The sequence below is a fragment of the Hyla sarda genome, chromosome 3 (genome assembly GCF_029499605.1).
Source record: "Hyla sarda isolate aHylSar1 chromosome 3, aHylSar1.hap1, whole genome shotgun sequence".
In the NCBI taxonomy this organism is placed as follows: domain Eukaryota; kingdom Metazoa; phylum Chordata; class Amphibia; order Anura; family Hylidae; genus Hyla; species Hyla sarda.
Genome location: NC_079191.1, coordinates 180,370,813 through 180,390,718, shown reverse-complemented (window position 1 = coordinate 180,390,718; position 19,906 = coordinate 180,370,813). Strand labels below are relative to the sequence as shown.

Sequence of the window (19,906 nt, the reverse complement as noted above, 5' to 3'; positions counted from 1 at the left end):
CACTTCTACCTCCATGTCTGACTGTAGGCAAGACTTATCTTTGTACCCCTCACCTGGTTGCCGTCACACCCAGGCTTGACACAATCTGAACCAAACAACAAACTGTTCGCGGGCTTTCTTGTGCAATGCAGGCAGCACTTATATGTCTATTTCCCAAAGACAACCTTTGGATATGATGCTGAGCAACTGCACTCAACTTCTTTGGTTAACCATGGCGAGGCCTGTTCAGAGTGGAATCTGTCCCATGAAATCACTGTACGATCTTGACAACCATGCTGCTGCTCAGTTTCATGGTCTCGGCAAGCTTCTTTTAGCCTAGGCTATTTTTATGTAGAGCAACAATTCTTTTTTTCAGATCCTCAGAGAGTTTTGCCATGAGGTTCCATGTTGTGAGAGCAATAACATCAAATTTAGGACACTTGATCCCCATTCACACCTGACACCTTGTAACACTAACAAGTCATATGACACCATGGAGGGAAAATGGCTAATTGGACCCAATTTGGACATTTCTACTTAGGGGTGTACTCACTTTTGTAGCCAAGGTTTAGACATTAATAATGACTGTGTGTTGAGTTATTTTGAGGGGACACAACATTAAATACTGTTATACAGGCTGGGCACTCACTACTTTACATTGTAGCAGAGTGTCATTTCTTTAGTGTTGTCACATGAAAAGATAGAATAAAATATTTACAAAATTGTGAGGGGTGGACTTACTTATGTGAGATATTGTATATGGTACAAGTTAATAAATAATGATGTGAAGAAATATTGCAATGTACGTCTTCCAACAAATTCTCCAGATTTTTAGAATGTTGTATATATTTACAATGTGAGCCCTGTGATCTGTTTATTATAGACCCACTAAGACAAAAGCAAATATTTACATTTATAAAATATATATTTTTATAGTCTAACGAAGAAACTGATATACACTATACATGATGTGACTTGTCAAGTCCACGCTCAACCCAATGTTCTACAAGGATGCAGTTACATGTCCCTTGGTTAGCAGTTGACTTGCTTGGATGCCTTTAACTGGAGCTGCACAAACAATAAATTCCTCTATGGATAGCTGATTTTCATACGGCACTGACCGAACATCCACATGGTAGGTGTATAAGCAAGGTTAGGTTTATTTTCCAACAATTCTCTAGGCTCAATCATCAGGAGCTGACATCACATAAGGTATTTAATAGAAAGGTTACTTTTCCTTGAAGCAGTTTGACAAATCTGTGAAAAACATCTATGATGTCTGAAGAAATACTGTAAGCTGCAGCTGATGGGACATAAGATGCTTCTTGAGCAAGATCAGTGTCATTATTAACTTGTCTCCATGCCTTATTGACAAGGCCTTGTACCGCTCTGATACTGCGAGTAAGTTGCTTTAGTTGTTGGGACATACACACAGAAGTCTTTACATGTTGGGTGACATTAATAAAAAGGTTTAGATGAGAAAAAACCTCATTCCCTTGCTGGTCCACCTGTTAAAAAACATAGCACACAATTAGAAAAAGAGGCATCATTTCTTCTTGACATTTCATTGAATATTAAAGTAAGAATACATATTTTTCCTATACCAATAATGCATAATTGTCTAATAAAAAAAAAAAATTCAGGGTAGCCTCAGAGGTGGCACATTTATTACTATGTAAACCACACTTATAAATATAGATCACACTTCCATAGTAACACCCTAAGTGGCAACATTTACAACACTATCAAGTAACTCCATTAAATGGGTTGTCTGGAGAACACAGGATAGGGGATATGTTGTGTTTAACCAGATAACCACTTTAATGGATCCAGTATAAACAGTGCAAGTAGATTATGTGGTGGGCCAGTACAGGAGTTGCACCCCTGTACCATTGATACCCTGTCAGGCAGACTCCATTCCGTGACCCCTGGGCCTCCCCTTCACCTGTGTGCCCTGAATAGCTAAATAATGTATATGTTATCCAATGCAATATACATAATTGCTCAATGCCTTTAAGTACTGTTGTCATGTGATTGTAACCAAGGAAGGTACCAGTGACCATGTGACTTATGGGACCCCTCCACATTCTCCCCCATATAAACCCTGGGTGGAGCTTCCTCTCGCTCTTTGAGTCTTTGCTGAGCTACAGTGAGGTCAAGTCTGGAGAGAGTGCCTGGTGTCCTAAAGAGGCCTAACGTCTACCACGCAGCCACGGATCCACAAGTCCACTACCCCCCAGGTCCAAGTCAAAATGGGGTAAAGTCTATCATAGTCAGTCTCAGTCAAGTCAGTCCAAGTCAATCTGTCTCAAATCAGCGTGGCCCTGCATCAAATTGTCCAAGTCCACCATAAGTCCCAGCAAGCCCTGTAGTCTCTGAAGTTACTGTTCACCTTCTGGGGCCTAGCCTGTATAGACTGTTGCATCTGTCTGACTCAGTACAGCTGACGTTGTACCGTAACTTTATGTCGGAGTCCTTATTTGCCCCTGGGCCTTGCCCAGGATCCAGCGGTATACCTTCAGGTGATGTAGAGGATAAACCACGCCCTGACGTCATGAACAGAAGGGGTTAATGCCATCTGCCCCTAGTGTAATTCCATCTGCCCTCATCACACCCTCACCACAATTACCTAATACTACTTGCAGTGTCTTACATAAAACATGATAGTGAGGTGCCAACAAAAAATAATTTTACTAGCAGTTTCCTCCCTAACCCATGCATAAATATTCTCACCGCAGGATAGTGCTTCAGTTCTAGCTTTGTAGTCTCAGTTGTCAACAGGTTATGCAGGAGACTTGCTTACTTACCCCCGAATATAAGAGTATGAAAAAATGCAATCATGTATGCAATTCTTTGGTTTCATTTTATACCTTTAATTGGAAAGGATAGTTTTATGTAGCATATTTAAAAATATATAATATGTTTGAGGTTTGTTGTAAGGAAATAAAGTCTTGTTATTTTGCAGTTTTCATATTGGCCAGTAGATGTCACACTCTGTACTGTATAAGCCAAAAAAAAGAAATGATAAAAAATTTAGATTTCCAAGATCTCCATGCTTGAAGTTTCAGGTTGATAGTAGTCTGTGCATTTGTATACTGGTGGTAGGATGGGAGGCCAAGAGAGGTGCCCACAGCATGGTGGATACAGTTAAAACCACTGCCCCTATAAGCCATAATCCACCACTAGTGTTGCTCGCGAATATTTGCAATTCGAATTTTATTCGCGAATATCGCATATTCGTGAATTCGCGAATATTTGCGAATATAGCGCTGTATATTCGTAATTACGAATATTCATATATTTTTTTTTTTTTCACAGTACACATCACAGTGATCATCCTTCTCTGCTTCCAGCTTATGTGGTGTAAGAAGGCTCTAATACTACTGTGTGAGACCAGTGTGCGCATTTTCGCATTTGCGAAAATTTGCATATGCTAATTTTCGCATATGCGAATTTTGGCTTATGTTAATTTTTGTATATACAAATTTTCGCATATGTTAATTTTCGCACACGCGAATATTCGCATATGCGAAAATAAAACGAGAATATTACGAATATGCGAATATTCGCGAATATGACGAATATTCGTTCATATATTCGCGAATATTCGCGAATTCGAATATGGCCTATGCCGCTCAACACTATCCACCACCCCCATATGCCATTTTCTCTGAACTGTAGTTTAGTGGTCCACAAAATACCAGGATCATGCACAGGACAAAAGAGATCCTAGCCACTTTTCCCATCATAAAATTAGATTAATTTGAAGTTTTATTCTCTTGGGAACAAATTAGAACTTTTTAAATACCTTATTAGTTGTTTTTAGATGTGATGTTTATTGTGTGGGAGCACAAGGGAGGTTGTCATGTTTTAATAACTTCTTTATTCATACTTGTGAAGCCAATGATAAAGTGGGGATAAAGTCGATTCTTCATTTAATGTCACCTGCTTAATCCAACAAGAAGTGCAGTGCTGCTTTAGAAGCATACATTAAATACACTAATCACCAGGTTCAAATGGCAACATCAGGATTTTTTTTTAAATGTATTAAAGGAGTACTCCTGTGGAAAACTTTTTTTTTTTTTTTTTAAATCAACTGGTGCCAGAAAGTTAAACAGGTTTGTAAATTACTTCTATTAAAAAATCTTAATCCTTCCAATACATTTTATGGGCTGTATACTGCAGAGGAAATGCTTTTCTTTTTGGATTTCTCTGATGTCTCGAGCACAGTTCACTCTGCTGACCTCTGCTGTCCATTTTAGGAACATTTAGCATATATTTGCTATGGGGATTTTCTCCTGCTCTGGACAGTTCCAAAAATGGACAGCAGAGGTCAGCAGAGAGCACTGTGGTCGTGTCATCAGAGAAATCCAAAAAGAAAAACATTTCTTCTGTAGTACTGGAAGGATTAAGATTTTTTAATAGAAGTAATTTACGAATCTTAGAGAATAAAAAAGATCACTAACGCTGGATGGGTCTGGTTTGATGTGTGATTGTACTGCTGCTTTACTATAAATGTGCTCCCCTATGGATGCACACTGTGTAGAAAGTAATATACTGAAAAATAATTGAATAGTAAGCGCTGTATTATACAGACAAGTTACAAACTGACCTGTAGATAGTATGGTTGCTGATAAAAAATCGGTGGTTGCGGTGTAAGTGTAATGATCCCACAGCAATGCTGTTAGAGCGCGATTGCTGTGTATTGCAGTCAGGAGGTACCGCTCTGCAGATACGTGGGCTCCCTGAAGTGGTGTTCCAGAGGTTGCAAGTGGTTCTTACTGAATTGACTCCCGGATGTAGCGGGTTACTTCTTTTAATGTTGTTTCCCAGAGTTTTACTTCATGAAGGGTCCGGTCTCTAGGAAGGAGCGTGGATTGCAGTGGGAGCGCGCCCCGGCCGCTGGTGCCTCTACCAACTTGCACGTACGCTACGATCAGGTTAAGGTTCTGACTGAGTGTGTTGAGAGTGACGTCACTATGGTATCCTCAGCAGTCCACAAGGCTATCGACGTACGTTTCGGAAGTCTCGGCTTCCTTCGTCTAGATGGATCCAGACGAAGGAAGCGTAGACTTCCGAAACGTACGAAACGTTGAAAAGCTCCAAAATATTGTGAAAAATGTGAAAATTTCTAGTGTTTTTTTTATTATTTTTATATGGAATTCACTGTATGGTAAAAAATTATGTTATTTTATTCTGTGGGTCGGAACAATTATGGCGATGCCCAATTTATATAGATTTTTTATGTTCTTTCTCCCTTGAGTTCCGACTGAGTGTGTTGTGAGTGACGTCACTATGGTATCCTCAGCAGTCCACAAGGCTATCGACGTACGTTTCGGAAGTCTCGGCTTCCTTCGTCTGGATGGATCCAGACGAAGGAAGCCGAGACTTCTGAAACATACGAAACGTTGAAAAGCTCCAAAATATTGTGAAAAATTTGAACATTTCTAGTGTTTTTTTTAATTATTTTTATATGGAATTCACTGTATGGTAAAAATTATGTTATTTTATTCTGTGGGTCGAAACAATTATGGCGATGCCCAATTTATATAGATTTTTCATGTTCTTTCTCCCTTATTTAAACAAAATCATTTTTTCCCCTTTTTTATGTTGTCATGTTCTGACAGCCATAACTTTTTTATTTTTCGTCCAACGCCATTGTGGGAGGGCTTATTTTTTGTGGGACAAGCTGTGCTTTTATTGGTACCATTTTTGCATTGTATGCTACCTTTTGATTTTTTTTATTCCATGTTTTGGACCAAAATTTTAATTTTTTTGTTGTTTTATTCTTACGGCGTTCACCATGCGGGATAGATACAATTATCAATTTCTTGTAAGTCATGGGGATGTGGAAATATCTAATATGTATAGGTTTGGGCATTTTTTGGGGGGGATGATAATATATGGTTTCATTGTGAAAGGGGTATTTATTATTATTTTTTTACACTTTATTAATTTATTTAAAACCTTTTTATTTTTTGTTACTTTTTACCTGTTTTACTATGCTGCAGTACATCTGTACTGCAGCACAGTATAACTGTCAGTGTACACTGACATTCAACCTGTGTGATCCAGCCTATGGCTGGACCTCACAGGCTGCTGTACTAAACAGACCGGAGGCCATCAGCCATCCTCCTGTTGCCATGGCAACCAACGGGATCACGCGATCACATGGTGGGATAGCCGTTGGTGGACAGGGGGAGCCCCCCCTCACCCTGTCAACCCCAGAGATTCCGTGATCAGGACTGATCACAGCATCTATGGGGTTAATGCTGCAGAGACCGGTGTGGTCCCGGTCTCGGCAGCTACGGCGGGACTGCGGCTGTGATTGACAGCCAGATCCCGCCGGCGATCTCCTGCAGCGCATGGCGCTGAGCAGGAGATCGCTAGGATGTATACATACGTCCAGTTGCTCTAACTAGCTAGTAACTTGGATGTATGCATATGTCCTGGGGCAGGAAGGGGTTAACAACATATGCTAACTGCCCTTTATTCTTCACACAGTGATGTGTCTTTCTCATCTATAGCAACAAATCAGATTTCAACTTTCGCATGTCTATGCCGTTTGCATAACTCCCATCAAAGTCAATGGTAGTTACACAATTTACGTTACTTTCCCACATTGGCTGCTTCCGGCTTTTCCGACCACCTCTTACAGCCAAAAACAGGCAGGAGGTGGCTGGATAAGTAAAACAGGTAGGCAAGTAACCTATGAAAACAGATGAGCCTGGATATTAAGATGGACATGCACAAATGTCTAGACTTATCAATCTGTCTGAGAAAAAACATTCCAATTTACCCACAGCAACCAATCACAGCTCAGATTTTACAAGGGCAAATCAGATTAGTTCTGTTTTATATTGATCTGGGCCATTGTGTTTGATTTGCCCATAGCAACCAATCACAATTAAGCCATTGTTTTTCAAATTGCTCTGGTTAAATATAAGATGAGCAATAGACAAATGAAACACATTTTTGCCCCTGACAGATTGATAAATCTGGGCCAGTTATATAAGATGCATAAAACCATGTCTGTATTTGTACCACTCACCGTCATGTTCTGCCAGTCTGCAACTCTAACTTCAACATTTGGAATAATAATGGGAGTCATTGATAATTTTTGGTCTTCACATTGTGCCTGAAGAGAAAGACCATAATAATGATCAAAATTGTGTAAAAGATTCCAAAACAGATTCCAATAAATTCTGATTTAGAAATAATAAACATAAATTGTGCATCATCAGCCCTCTGAATATCTGCTCCATGAAAATACATTCAAGGAACTAAAAAAAAATTCTGCTTACATTTGCTGCAAAGTTGTTGAGGCAATTCAAGACAACCATACAGATTAGGCTGAAGGTACCCCCTGAAAAGCTGACATTCCTTCCATTATCATATGAGTGAGATACAGTCCAAATATGGTGTGAATCCAGCTTTAAAGGGGTACTCTACCCCCTAGACATCTTACTCCCTATCCAAAGGATAGAGGATAAGATGTCTGATCGAGGGGGTCCGGCTGCTGGAACCCCCCGCGATCTCTGCCCAGCACCCCGGCATTATGAACATTTATGTTCAGAATTTCAGCTGTGCTAGGCTTCGGGCAATCGTGGTCATCATGTCCCCTCCATTAATGTCTATGGGAGACATATGGAGGTTCATGACGGCTGTGGTTGCATGTTATCCGGCACAGGGCAGAGTTCGCTCCATGCATGCCGATTACTGGGGTGCCAGACCGGAGATCGAGGACCCCTTTGATCCAACATCTTATCCCCTATCCAAAGGATGGATAAGATGTCTAGGGGTGGATTACCCCTTTAAGCATTCTAAGGGCCCATGCACACTACAACATTTCTGAGAGAAATTCCCCCCATGAAAGAATGAATTTTTTGGGGCAGAGATTCCATAGTGTGCATGAACCCTAAGATGAGCAGTTGTGTTCCTACATATCGGTATGAGTAAGCTATTGCTAGTAAAAATGGCAATAACTGTGCCATTATTTGGACCCAAAGGACAACACCCTAAAAAAAATAATGTACATTTGAAAATGCCTATGAATAACATATACGCCACAATATTTTGCTTTTGTTTAAACAAAAGATCATGTTTTCGCAATACAGTTTTAGTGTACTTTTTCTATAGGAAAATATATTTCACATATGGTGCCACACAGAGCACCATAGTATGGAATTGAAAACATATTATTTATGGCTCCATTGTACAGAGCTGTTACTCTGTGTGCAGACCTTCCTGCACATTTTAATTTGTTGGTTCCACAGCAATTTTTGCTGCTAATGTGCATCTAAGCCACACAGTACGGTAGAAATAACTGGTTGACAGGATGCATTGTATGAAATTTACATTATTTTCTGTAAGTGTGAACGTATCCTCATTCACCCATAAAAATATGTTTTCTCCTGTTCAGCCAGGTTAAGAGAACTAATACTGATTGGTTGGCAATATAGACAAATTGGGAGGCGACATAGAAGAGAAAATGACATCGTTTTATGAATATTTTCTTTTTAACCCCTTAAGGACCAGGCCATTTTACACCTTAGGACCAGAGCGTTTTTTGCACATCTGACCATTGTCACTTTAAACATTAATAACTCTGGAATGCTTTTAGTTATCATTCTGATTCCGAGATTGTTTTTTCGTGATATATTCTACTTTAACATAGTGGTAAAATTTTGTGGTAACTTGCATCCTTTCTTGGTGAAAAATCCCCAAATTTGATGAAAAATTTGAAAATTTTGCATTTTTCTAACTTTTAAGCTTTCTGCTTGTAGGGAAAAATGGATATTCCCCAAAAAAATTTTTTTAATTCACATTTCCAATATGTTTATGTTTGCATCATAAAATTGATGTGTTTTTACTTTTGGAAGACACCAGAGGGCTTCAAAGTTCAGCAGCAATTTTCCAATTTTTCACAAAATTTTGAAACTCTCTTTTTTTTCAGGGACCAGTTCAGGTTTGAAGTGGATTTGAAGGGTCTTCATATTAGAAATTCCCCACAAATGACCCCATTATGAAAACTACACCCCCCAAAGTATTAAAAATGACAATCAGTAAGTGTTTTAACCCTTTAGGTGTTTCACAGGAATAGCAGCAAAGTGAAGGAGAAAATTCACAATCTTCATTTTTTAATTTTTGAATTTTTGAATTTTTATAAGGGGTAAAAGGAGAAAATGTATACTTATATTTGTAGCCCAATTTCTCTCGAGTAAGGACATACCTCATATGTCTATGTTAATTGTTCGGCGGGCGCAGTAGAGGGCTCAGAAGCGAAGGAGCGACAAGGGGATTTTGGAGAGTGCGTTTTTCAGAAATGGTTTTTGGGGGGCATGTTGCATTTAGGAAGCCCCATGGTGCCAGAACAGCAAAAAAAAACCACATGGCATAACATTTTGGAAACTAGACCCCTTGGGGAACGTACCAAGGAATAAAGTGAGCCTTAATACCCCACAGGTGTTTCACGTCTTTTGCATATGTAAAAAAAAAAAAAATTTCACTAAAATGTGTGTTTCCCCCCAAATGTAAAACTTTTGCAAGGGTTAATAGCAGAAAATACCCCCCCAAATTTGTAACCCCATCTCTTCTGAGTATGGAGGTACCCCATAAGTTGGCCTGAAGTGCACTACGGGCGAACTACAATGCTCAGAAGAGAAGGAGTGATATTTGGCTTTTTGAGAGCAAATTTTGCTCGGGGGGCATGTCGCATTTAGGAAGCCCCTATGGTGCCAGAACAGCAAAAAAACACATGGCATACCATTTTGGAAACTAGACCCCTTGAGGAACACAACAAGGAATAAAGTGAGCCTTAATACCCCACAGGGGTTTCACAACTTTTGCATATGTAAAACAAATATATCTTTTTTCACAAAAATGTGTGTTTCCCCCCAAATTTCACATTTTTGCAAGGGTTAATAGCAGAAAATACCCCCCAAAATTTGTAACCCCATCTCTTCTGAGTATGGAGGTACCGCATAAGTTGACCTGAAGTGCACTACGGGCGAACTACAATGCTCAGAAGAGGAGAAGCACCATTGAGCTTTTGGAAAGAGAATTAGTTTGGAATGGTAGTCAGGGGCCATGTGCATTTACAAAGCCCCCCCGTGGTGCCAGAACAGTGGACCCTCCCACATGTGACCCTATTTTGGAAACTACACCCCTCACAAAATTTAATAAGTGGTGCAGTGAGCATTTACACCCCACTGGCGTTTGCCAGATCTTTGGAACAGAGGGCTGTGCAAATGGAAAATTAAATTTTTCATTTTCACGGATCACTGTTCCAAAAATCTGTCAGACACCCGTGGGGCGTAAATGCTCACTGTATCCCTTATTACATTACATGAGGGGTGTAGTTTCCAAAATGGGGTCACATATGGGGGGGTCCATTGTTCTGGTACCATGGGGGCTTTGTAAACACAAGTGGCCTTCAATTCCGGACAAATTTTCTCTTCAAAATCCCAATGGCGCTCCTTCTCTTCTGAGCATTGTAGTGCACCCATAGAGCACTTTACATCCACATATGGGGTATGTTCTTACTCAGAAGAAATGGGGTTACAAATTTTGGGGGGCTTTTTTATATTTTCCCTTGTGAAAATGAAAAATTTAGGGTGACACCAGCATTTTAGTGAAAAAATGTTTTTTTTTCATTTTCCCGTTCAACTTTAATGAAAATTTGTGGGGTGTTCAGGCTCACTATACCCCTTGTTACGTTCCGTGAGAGGTGTCGTTTCCAAAATGTGGGTAAATTTGTAACCCCATCTCTTCTGAGTATGGAGGTACCCCATAAGTTGGCCTGAAGTGCACTACGGGCGAACTACAATGCTCAGAAGAGAAGGAGTGATATTTGGCTTTTTGAGAGCAAATTTTGCTCGGGGGGCATGTCGCATTTAGGAAGCCCCTATGGTGCCAGAACAGCAAAAAAACACATGGCATACCATTTTGGAAACTAGACCCCTTGAGGAACACAACAAGGAATAAAGTGAGCCTTAATACCCCACAGGGGTTTCACAACTTTTGCATATGTAAAACAAATATATCTTTTTTCACAAAAATGTGTGTTTCCCCCCCAAATTTCACATTTTTGCAAGGGTTAATAGCAGAAAATACCCCCCAAAATTTGTAACCCCATCTCTTCTGAGTATGGAGGTACCGCATAAGTTGACCTGAAGTGCACTACGGGCGAACTACAATGCTCAGAAGAGGAGAAGCACCATTGAGTTTTTGGAAAGAGAATTAGTTTGGAATGGTAGTCAGGGGCCATGTGCATTTACAAAGCCCCCCCGTGGTGCCAGAACAGTGGACCCTCCCACATGTGACCCTATTTTGGAAACTACACCCCTCACAAAATTTAATAAGTGGTGCAGTGAGCATTTACACCCCACTGGCGTTTGCCAGATCTTTGGAACAGAGGGCTGTGCAAATGGAAAATTAAATTTTTCATTTTCACGGATCACTGCTCCAAAAATCTGTCAGACACCCGTGGGGCGTAAATGCTCACTGTATCCCTTATTACATTACATGAGGGGTGTAGTTTCCAAAATGGGGTCACATATGGGGGGGTCCATTGTTCTGGTACCATGGGGGCTTTGTAAACACAAGTGGCCTTCAATTCCGGACAAATTTTCTCTTCAAAATCCCAATGGCGCTCCTTCTCTTCTGAGCATTGTAGTGCACCCATAGAGCACTTTACATCCACATATGGGGTATGTTCTTACTCAGAAGAAATGGGGTTACAAATTTTGGGGGGCTTTTTTTATATTTTCCCTTGTGAAAATGAAAAATTTAGGGTGACACCAGCATTTTAGTGAAAAAATGTTTTTTTTTCATTTTCCCGTTCAACTTTAATGAAAATTTGTGGGGTGTTCAGGCTCACTATACCCCTTGTTACGTTCCGTGAGAGGTGTCGTTTCCAAAATGTGGGTATTTATTTTTTTGGGTTTATGTCAGAACCGCTGTAAAATCAGCCACCCCTGTGCAAATCACCAATTTAGGCCTCAAATGTACATGGTGCACTCTCACTCCTGAGCCTTGTTGTGCGTCCGCAAGAGCATTTTACGCCCACATATGGGGTATTTCCGTACTCAGGAGAAATTGCGTTACAAATTTTGGGGGTCTATTTTTTCCTTTTACCTCCCGTGAAAATAAAAAGTAAAGGACAACACCAGCATGTTAGTGTAAAAAAAAATTTTTTTTACACTAACAGGCTGGTGTAGACCCCAGCTTTTCTTTTTCATAAGGGGTAAAAGGAAAAAAAAGCCCCCAAAATTAGTAGTGCAATTTCTCCCGAGTACGGAGATACCCCATATGTGGCACTAAACTGTTTCCTTGAAATACGACAGGGCTCTGAAGTGAGAGAGCACCATGCGCATTTGAGGACTAAATTAGGGATTGCACAGGGGTGGACATAGGGGTATTCTATGCCAGTGATTCCCAAACAGGGTGCCTCCAGCTGTTGCTAAATTCCCAGCATGCCTGGACAGTCAGTGGCTGTCCGGAAATGCTGTGAGTTGTTGTTTTGCAACAGCTGGAGGCTCCGTTTTGGAAACACTGATGTACAATATGTTTTTTTTTTAATGGGGGGGTAGTGTAAGGGGGTGTATATGTAGTGTTTTACCCTTTATTATGTGTTAGTGTAGTGTAGTGTTTTTAGGGTACGTTCACACTGGCGGAGGTTTACAGTGAATTTACCGCTAGGAGTTTGCGCTGCGGCGAAAAATTTGCCGCAGCTCATACTTGAAGCAGAAAACTTACTGTAAACCCGCCAGTGTGAATGTACCCTGTATGTTCACATGGGGGGGCAAACCTTCAGCTGTTTCAAAACTACAACTCCCAGCATGTACTGACAGACCGTGCATGCTGGGAGTTGTACTTTTGCAACAGCTGGAGGCACACTGGTTGGAAAACTTTCAGTTAGGTTCTGTTACCTAACTCAGTATTTTCCAACCAGTGTGCCTCCAGCTGTTGCAAAACTTCAACTCCCAGAATGTACTGATCGCCGAAAGGCATGCTGGGAGATGTAGTTATGCAACAGCTGGAGGTACACAACTACAACTCCCAGCATGCCGAGACAGCTGTTTGCTGTTTAGGCATGCTGGGAGTTGCAGTTTTGCAACATCTGGAGAGCTATAGTTTAGAGACCACTGCACAGTGGTCTCCAAACTGTGGACCTCCAGATGTTGCAAAACTACAACTCCCAGCATGCCCAGACAGTAAACTGCTGTGTGGGCATGCTGGGAGTTGTAGTTTTGCAAGATCTGGAGGTGCACAGTATAGAGATCACTGTGCAGTGGTCTCAAACTGTAGACCTCCAGCTGTTGCAAAACTGCAACTCCCAGCAAGCCTAAACAGCTCTCTGGGCATGCTGGGAGTTGTAGTTTTGCAACATCTGGAGGGTTACAGTTTAGAGACCACTATAGTGGTCTCAGACTGTAGCCCTCCAGATGTTGCTAAGTAACTCACCGGCTTTCGTCGGATCCAGGGAGCTGCGTCGCCGTCCTCTTCTTCCGCTGATCGTCGCCCGCTGCCGCCGCTGATCGTCGCCCGCTGCCGTTGCCGATGGGTAAGTGGATCTTCGACGCCGGTCCCTGTCGGTTTCCCCTTCCTGCCCCGCCTATTGTGGGTGGGCAGAACGGGGAAACCGAAAGTAAACCCCTCCGCCCCCGATCTGCTATTGGTGGTCGCGTCTAGACCACCAATAGCAGAGATAGGAGGGGTGGCACCTCTGCCACCTCACTGCTATCGCTACAGGGGGATCGTGGGTGTCTAGGACATCCGCGATCCCCTTTATTTTCCGGGTCACTATAGACCCGTATGACCCGGAATAGCCGCAAATCGCAAGTGTGAATTCAATCGCAAGTGTGAAGTGTGATCGCCGACATGGGGGGGTCTGATGACCCCCCTGGGCATTTGCGCGGGGTGCCTGCTGATAGATATCAGCAGTAACCCCGGCCCGGTCCCCGCCCGGCGCGCGGCGGGGACCGAAATTCCCACAGGCATACAGGTACGCCCTTGGTCCTTAAGTACCAGGGAGCAAAGGCATACCTGTACGCCCTTGGTCCTTAAGGGGTTAATAATATAATATAATAGTACATCTCTCACACTTAGCATGGGGCCAGGGCTCTACCCAGATGTGATTGGTGTGCAAAGGAGTTATCCTATGCCAGAGAATCTAGACACAGTATATATATATTTTTTTGCAAATCCTCATCCATCAAATGGTATAGCCATCATTATTGGAATGTGGAGTCTCAAAGTGGACAACCCAAGTAGAAATAACAGCAAAGGCCTATAAAATAGAATGCAGGTTAATAGAATTATCTGCAGTCTAGCGCTGTGCCTTCATTGATTTGTGTATCTATGAGAAGCAAGTGAATTGTATAGGCCAGAATAGTTTTATTGACTACATAGTGTGGCATTGAGGCAGGTTTGAGAGCAATGAAAGGGTGTTTTGCAAGACCTTTATCCTGGGTGAGATAGCAGAGATGCTCATCAGGTGCCTAATTAATGAGGCCAGCAGAGATGTGGGAAGTCTGCATATAAGGAAAGGAAACAGAATAGTCTGTGCTCTCCCCAGAAGACAGTAAGGTGGCTGTGGGGGAGGCAGGGGTCCTTGTGAGGAGCACAAAGCCAGGGGCTGTGAGTGACCCCACCAGTGAAGTGGACAGACAATGAGTCTTAGCACACACGGCAAGAGGCTGCAAATGCTGTGTGTGAACAGTGAGTAAAGGTTGCAGGAAACTTGCGTTTAGAGCTGGTGGAGACTAGCTCACAAGTGGATAGAGCGGGAAGTGTAGTTAGTTACTGGATGGTCTAGGCTTTTGTTTGTTCCTGTGTTATGTTTTTATTTATCCTGCAACCTATCTAATACAGCTGGCGAAGAGCCAGACTTGCATAAAGAACTGTTATTTGTCTGCTGAATGAAGTAGAAACGTGTCCTGTGGCTGTGTCAAGGACGATCCCATAGCTAACCCCAGAGGGAAATCCTTACAAATGGTGGAGGATGCAGGCATCACCTTGGAGTTGTTGCTAGGGGCAATGATCCTGCTGACAAGTGGCTGTCGATACAGAAGGAGTGTCTGACCAGTGTGTCAAAGCAGCGGTGAGCCGTGCAGGATTTTTTATTTTGTTTGTAAAGATGGGTTGACGTCAAAAGTCTGTTGCTAGGAGTAACCGACATGGGCAGCAACCAGTTGTCACTAAGACGGATGGTATGGTGAGCGCCCTAAAGAGATCAACTGCAGCTCAGCAAGAGGACGTCTCCACACCTGAAGATCCTCTGGCCAGGAGGCCAGAAAAGATGGACATAAGGACCTGTGAGTTGCTGGTGGGTGGAATCCCACTGTTCGTGGATTTGAACTGTCACCAGGCTGTATCAAGAGTCATACTGGACATAATACCCTTTTTGATGACCCGACCAGAGCCTGGTAAGACTGTTCTGATTGACTTTGAAACCTGTTATGGGAAAATAAGCCATATAATGGAGGTGTGTGACGAGCTTGAGATAGAGATTATGCTGGACAGAGACTTTCCATATTTTTGGCAGTTGTGGAATGGGGAGAGTGTGCCAGAGAAATCGCACAGCGAGAAACTGTCCAGGAACTACCCTGAGGCCCAAGGGGCCAAGATCCTTGCAAAGGGGATGACAACTCCTAAAGGAGGAGAAGAGTCGGAACGAGTCGGCTTGAAGGAAGAGACAGGCCAAGGACAGGTGACTGTCAGAGGACAAGACAATGTCTCAAGGTCCAGCAGCAAGAGTGAGGAGACAGCTATAATTAAGAGATCTAGGAAAAAAGAAGCTGGTCTTGGTAAGAAAAGGGGGCAGATCCAGAATCTTGAAACCTTACAGATGGTTTCTACTAAATTGGCGCAAAAGGAAGAAGAGGTTCTTCACCTGACAGAGGAGAAAGAAAAAATGCTTGCAGACTTGAAGAAAGAGCAAGAAGTGAGCTTCAGCTGCAGAAAGATAAGGAGCTCCACAAAAGTGAGGATCTTTTGACCAGCAAGAAGAGCAAATTGGAGAGTCTTGCCAAGCAGGTATCATTCAAGGAGGAAGAAGTGAATTATCTGCGTGAAGCATATCAGGCTCTACAAAGTGATCACAAGGCTAGGTTTGTAGCCATGGTAGAGCTCGAAGGAGAAAGTGGTAATGGCTCATAAGGCGCAGAACAAAAGGCACATTAAGTCTTATGCAGCTACCTTGGATTCATTGGGAACGCAGCTCTCCAAACAAGAGGCTCAGCTAAAAGTCTATGAGCAGAAAGATGGCGCAGCTGAGTAAAGACAATGAGCTGATGAGAGAGCAACTGCTGTCTCTGGAGGATACTGTCAAAAACTTGACAGAATTGCTGGAAAGAGAGATGGTGAACTCTGCTAAGCTAAGAGTGAGCAGCAGAAAAATTTAAAGCTGGAAGGGGACATCGAGGTCCTTAAAGAAAGCAGAAACCAAGCTGTAGCAGAACAGGCTAAAGAGAGGTTAAAAGTGTCTCAGATGGAAACTGAGGCCAAAGCCACCGTGTTGAAGAAGAAAAACTGCTTGTGGGGTAAAAGCTGCTGGAGACGGATATGCTTACTGTAAAAGTGGTGGAATCTGAATAATGGACTCAAGAAACAGAAGAGTCTAAAGGCAGTGAGACAAAGCCATGTGGGAAGTCCTCTGAAGCTGAGACTAAGGAAAAACCCTATGAAAGGTCCTCTGAAGCTGCAGAGATATTGACATTTGATGGTGAAAATGCTGAGGCTGAAGCTAAATCAGAGATACTGCAGAAGCCTCAAGTAAAGACAGTGACACATGAAGGAGCCAAGAATTCTCAGCCTGCAGATGAGCCTGTGAAGGTGGTTGTCCCTAAAGAAAAGGCTAATGAGAAAGCAGAGTCCTTAAAAAGATGCCACTGTGATAGAAGACGAGGTCATGGTAGAAACTCTGAGAGACACTGGATTTGTTCCAGAAAACACCAGAAGAATGTCTCCAGAAGTAGAATTTGAAGAGTCCATCTCAAGGAGAAGATGGACAGGTGCATTAAAGGGAAGCTTCCTGAAATTGTGGAGAATGTCTTAGAAGTCCTGCAAATGGGTGACACAGGTTTGGTTGGCCACCAGAAAAGTTTAGGCGGTGGTCATACCGTTGACAGAAGAAGACAAAGGCCTCGAGTATCTGCTTTGCCCGCACCTAGTGTCCAGAGCACTGGGCAGACCAAAATGAAGAACCTGGTGTTGGAAAGGCATGACATGAATGAAGCCTTCTACAAGGGATTTGTCAAAGGTGACCAAAAGTCTTGTGCTCGGTGGCTGTTGAAAGTGCAAATGAAAGAAGGGTGTGCCATTGAATGGGGTGCATATAGAATCGGCTTAAAGAATTAAGCCCAGTGCCTCAAAACCTGTTGGACGAAGTTGGTCATGTAAAAGGAAAGGCAGTTGTATACTGTCTTTTGAAGTCAAGTGCTCCTTCCCAGTGGTCTGAGCAGAGGGGGGGGGGGGGATTTGTGGCATTGAGGAAGGTTTGAGGGCAATGAAAGGGTGTTTTTCCAAGACCTTTAGCCTAGTTGAGATAGCAGAGAGGCTCATCAGGTGCCTAATTAATGAGGCCAGCAGAAGTGTGGGAAGTCTGCATTTAAGGAAAGGAAACAGAATAGTCTGGGCTTTCCCCAGAAGACAGCAAGGTGGCTGTGGGGGAGGCAGGGGTCCTTGGGAGGAGCACACAGCCAGGCGCTGTGAGTGACCCCACCAGTGAAGTGGACAGACAAGGAGTCTAAGCATACACAGCAAGAGGCTGCGAACGCTGTGTATGAACAGTGAGTAAAGGTTGCAGGAAACTTGTGTTTTGAGCTGGTGGAGACTAGCTTACCAGTGGATAGAGAGGGAAGTGATTAATGTGTAGTTAGTGATTGGATGGTCTAGGCTTTTGTTTGTTCCTGTATTATGTTTTTATTTATCCTGCAACCTATCTAATAAAGCTGGCAAAGAGCCAGACTTGCATAATGAACAGTTGTTTGCCTGCTGAATGAAGTAGAAACGTGCTAACCCCAGTGTGAAATCCCTACAATAGACTGTGGCTTTTAGATTGGGATCTAAAAAAAATGGAAGGTTCTTGAGTGTAAAAAGGTCTATTGGTACTTAAGGCAAGTGTTTTAGAATGCGCCCCTCCCTATTCCCTAAATTTAAGGGGATTATCCAGGAATATAAAAACAGAGCAAATTTCTTTCAAAAACAGCTACATGTCTGTCCCCAGGTTGTGTGTGGTATTACAACTTGGCTTCATTCACTTCAATGGAATTGAGCTGCAGAGCCACATCTAACCAGAGACAGACGGGGAGTGGTTTTTGAAATACCAAATCTGCCTTACCCTCATCCTGGCTGTGTGTATGGTATGTCGTAGAATATGCTGTGGATCTGCTCATGTCAACGTACCCTTAGAGTGTATTTATACGTACAGTATCCTGTGCGTATTTTATGCTGTAGATTTTAATGTAAACTAAATGACTGAACACAGCTTTAAACCTTCAGTTTAAAATTCTGTCCATAATAGGGTTGTATTCTTGAATGCTAGCTAAGCTTTTCTCTGTGTTTACATCGCACGTTATACAACTCTGGTAGCATTTGGTGTGATAAATTACCATACTGTAACGTTTATGTCCCTAAAATATGAACATTGCTTTGTCTATGTGCTACTCCTGCCGCTGTGTTCATACCCCTAGTGGTGTACTGCTTGGATCACCACCCCTTTAGTCATATCACTGAGGTCTTGCCCTCTTCACACAAGCTTCTCCTCACCGCCATCCTCTGCATATTCCTGGTGCGATTCACAAAGACCACTATGAAGCGATGGTCACAGATTATTTTGGATGTCCTGCTCATGCCAGGGCTCAGAACAAGAATAATGAGAAGATAGATTCCTACAGAGAAATTAAAAAGCAAAATTTAAGTATAAATACAGTTTTAGTCCTATTGTTGCTATCTAGAAATGTTACAGATATGTAAAAAAGTAAAATTAAACAAGTAATAAAATGTACTTGAAGTACTGTGTAGGTGTAGTCCTAGTAAATACTGTATATTTCTAGTTAACGGGCCAGTTTATAATAGGAGCTGGGGACCATATGTTGGAAATTTTGCTGCATAACATAAGAACCAGTACGGTCCAGTGAAGTTCAGACCAACTAGGTCAATCTACAGTGCATTCAGAAAGTCTTCAGACCCTTTTACTATTTTCGATTTTGTAATGTTCTGACCTTGTCCTAAAACAAAATAAAAAATTCTACCCCATCATTCTGCACTCAATACTCCTTAATGACAAAGAAAAAACAGAATATTAGAAATCTTTGCTAATTTATAAAAAATAAATAAAAAATCTTGCATTGACATAAGTATTCAGACCCTTTTCTCAGTAATTAGTTAAAGCATCTTTGGCTGACTTTGCAGCCTCCAGTCTTCTTTGGTATGATGGATTTGGGGATTTTCTGCCAGCCTTCTCTGCAGATCCTCTCAATCTTTGTCAGGTTGGATGGTGGTCATTTTTAGGTCTCTCCAGAGATGTTCAATTGAGTCAGGGCTCTGACTGGGCCATTTGATAGGGTTGTCACTAAGCCACTTCAGTGTTGTCTGGATTCTTTGTCTTGCTGCCTTGTTGGAAGGCAAACTTTCTGCTGAGTTTTAGATCCAGAGCACTCTGGATCAGATTTACCAGTCTTCCTGTCCCAGCCGCTGGAAACACCCCCACAACATGATTTTACCACCACCATGCTTCACTTTAGGAATGAAGGAAAGGGCCCTTTAGGTGCTTTTTTTTTGCAGGTGGGGTTACCTTTGTCTTTTATTGAGGAGATGCTTCTTTCCAGTCTCTCATAAAGCCCGGATTGTGGAGTAGTTATGGTTGACCTTCTGGAAGTTTCACTTATCTGCACACAGGATCTTTGGAGCTTAGTCAGTG

General features: G+C 42.2%; 1 long non-coding RNA gene across 2 annotated transcripts in view; it reads left to right on the top strand.

Moving 5' to 3' along the window:
• LOC130361946 (uncharacterized) overlaps positions 1-19,906 on the top strand; it is a 125,042-nt gene that overhangs the window by 73,073 nt on the left and 32,063 nt on the right. For both annotated transcript variants that reach the window (XR_008891210.1, XR_008891209.1), the window contains exon 3: positions 916-1,114. This is a non-coding gene — a long non-coding RNA (uncharacterized LOC130361946). The remainder of the gene's footprint in view (positions 1-915; positions 1,115-19,906) is intronic.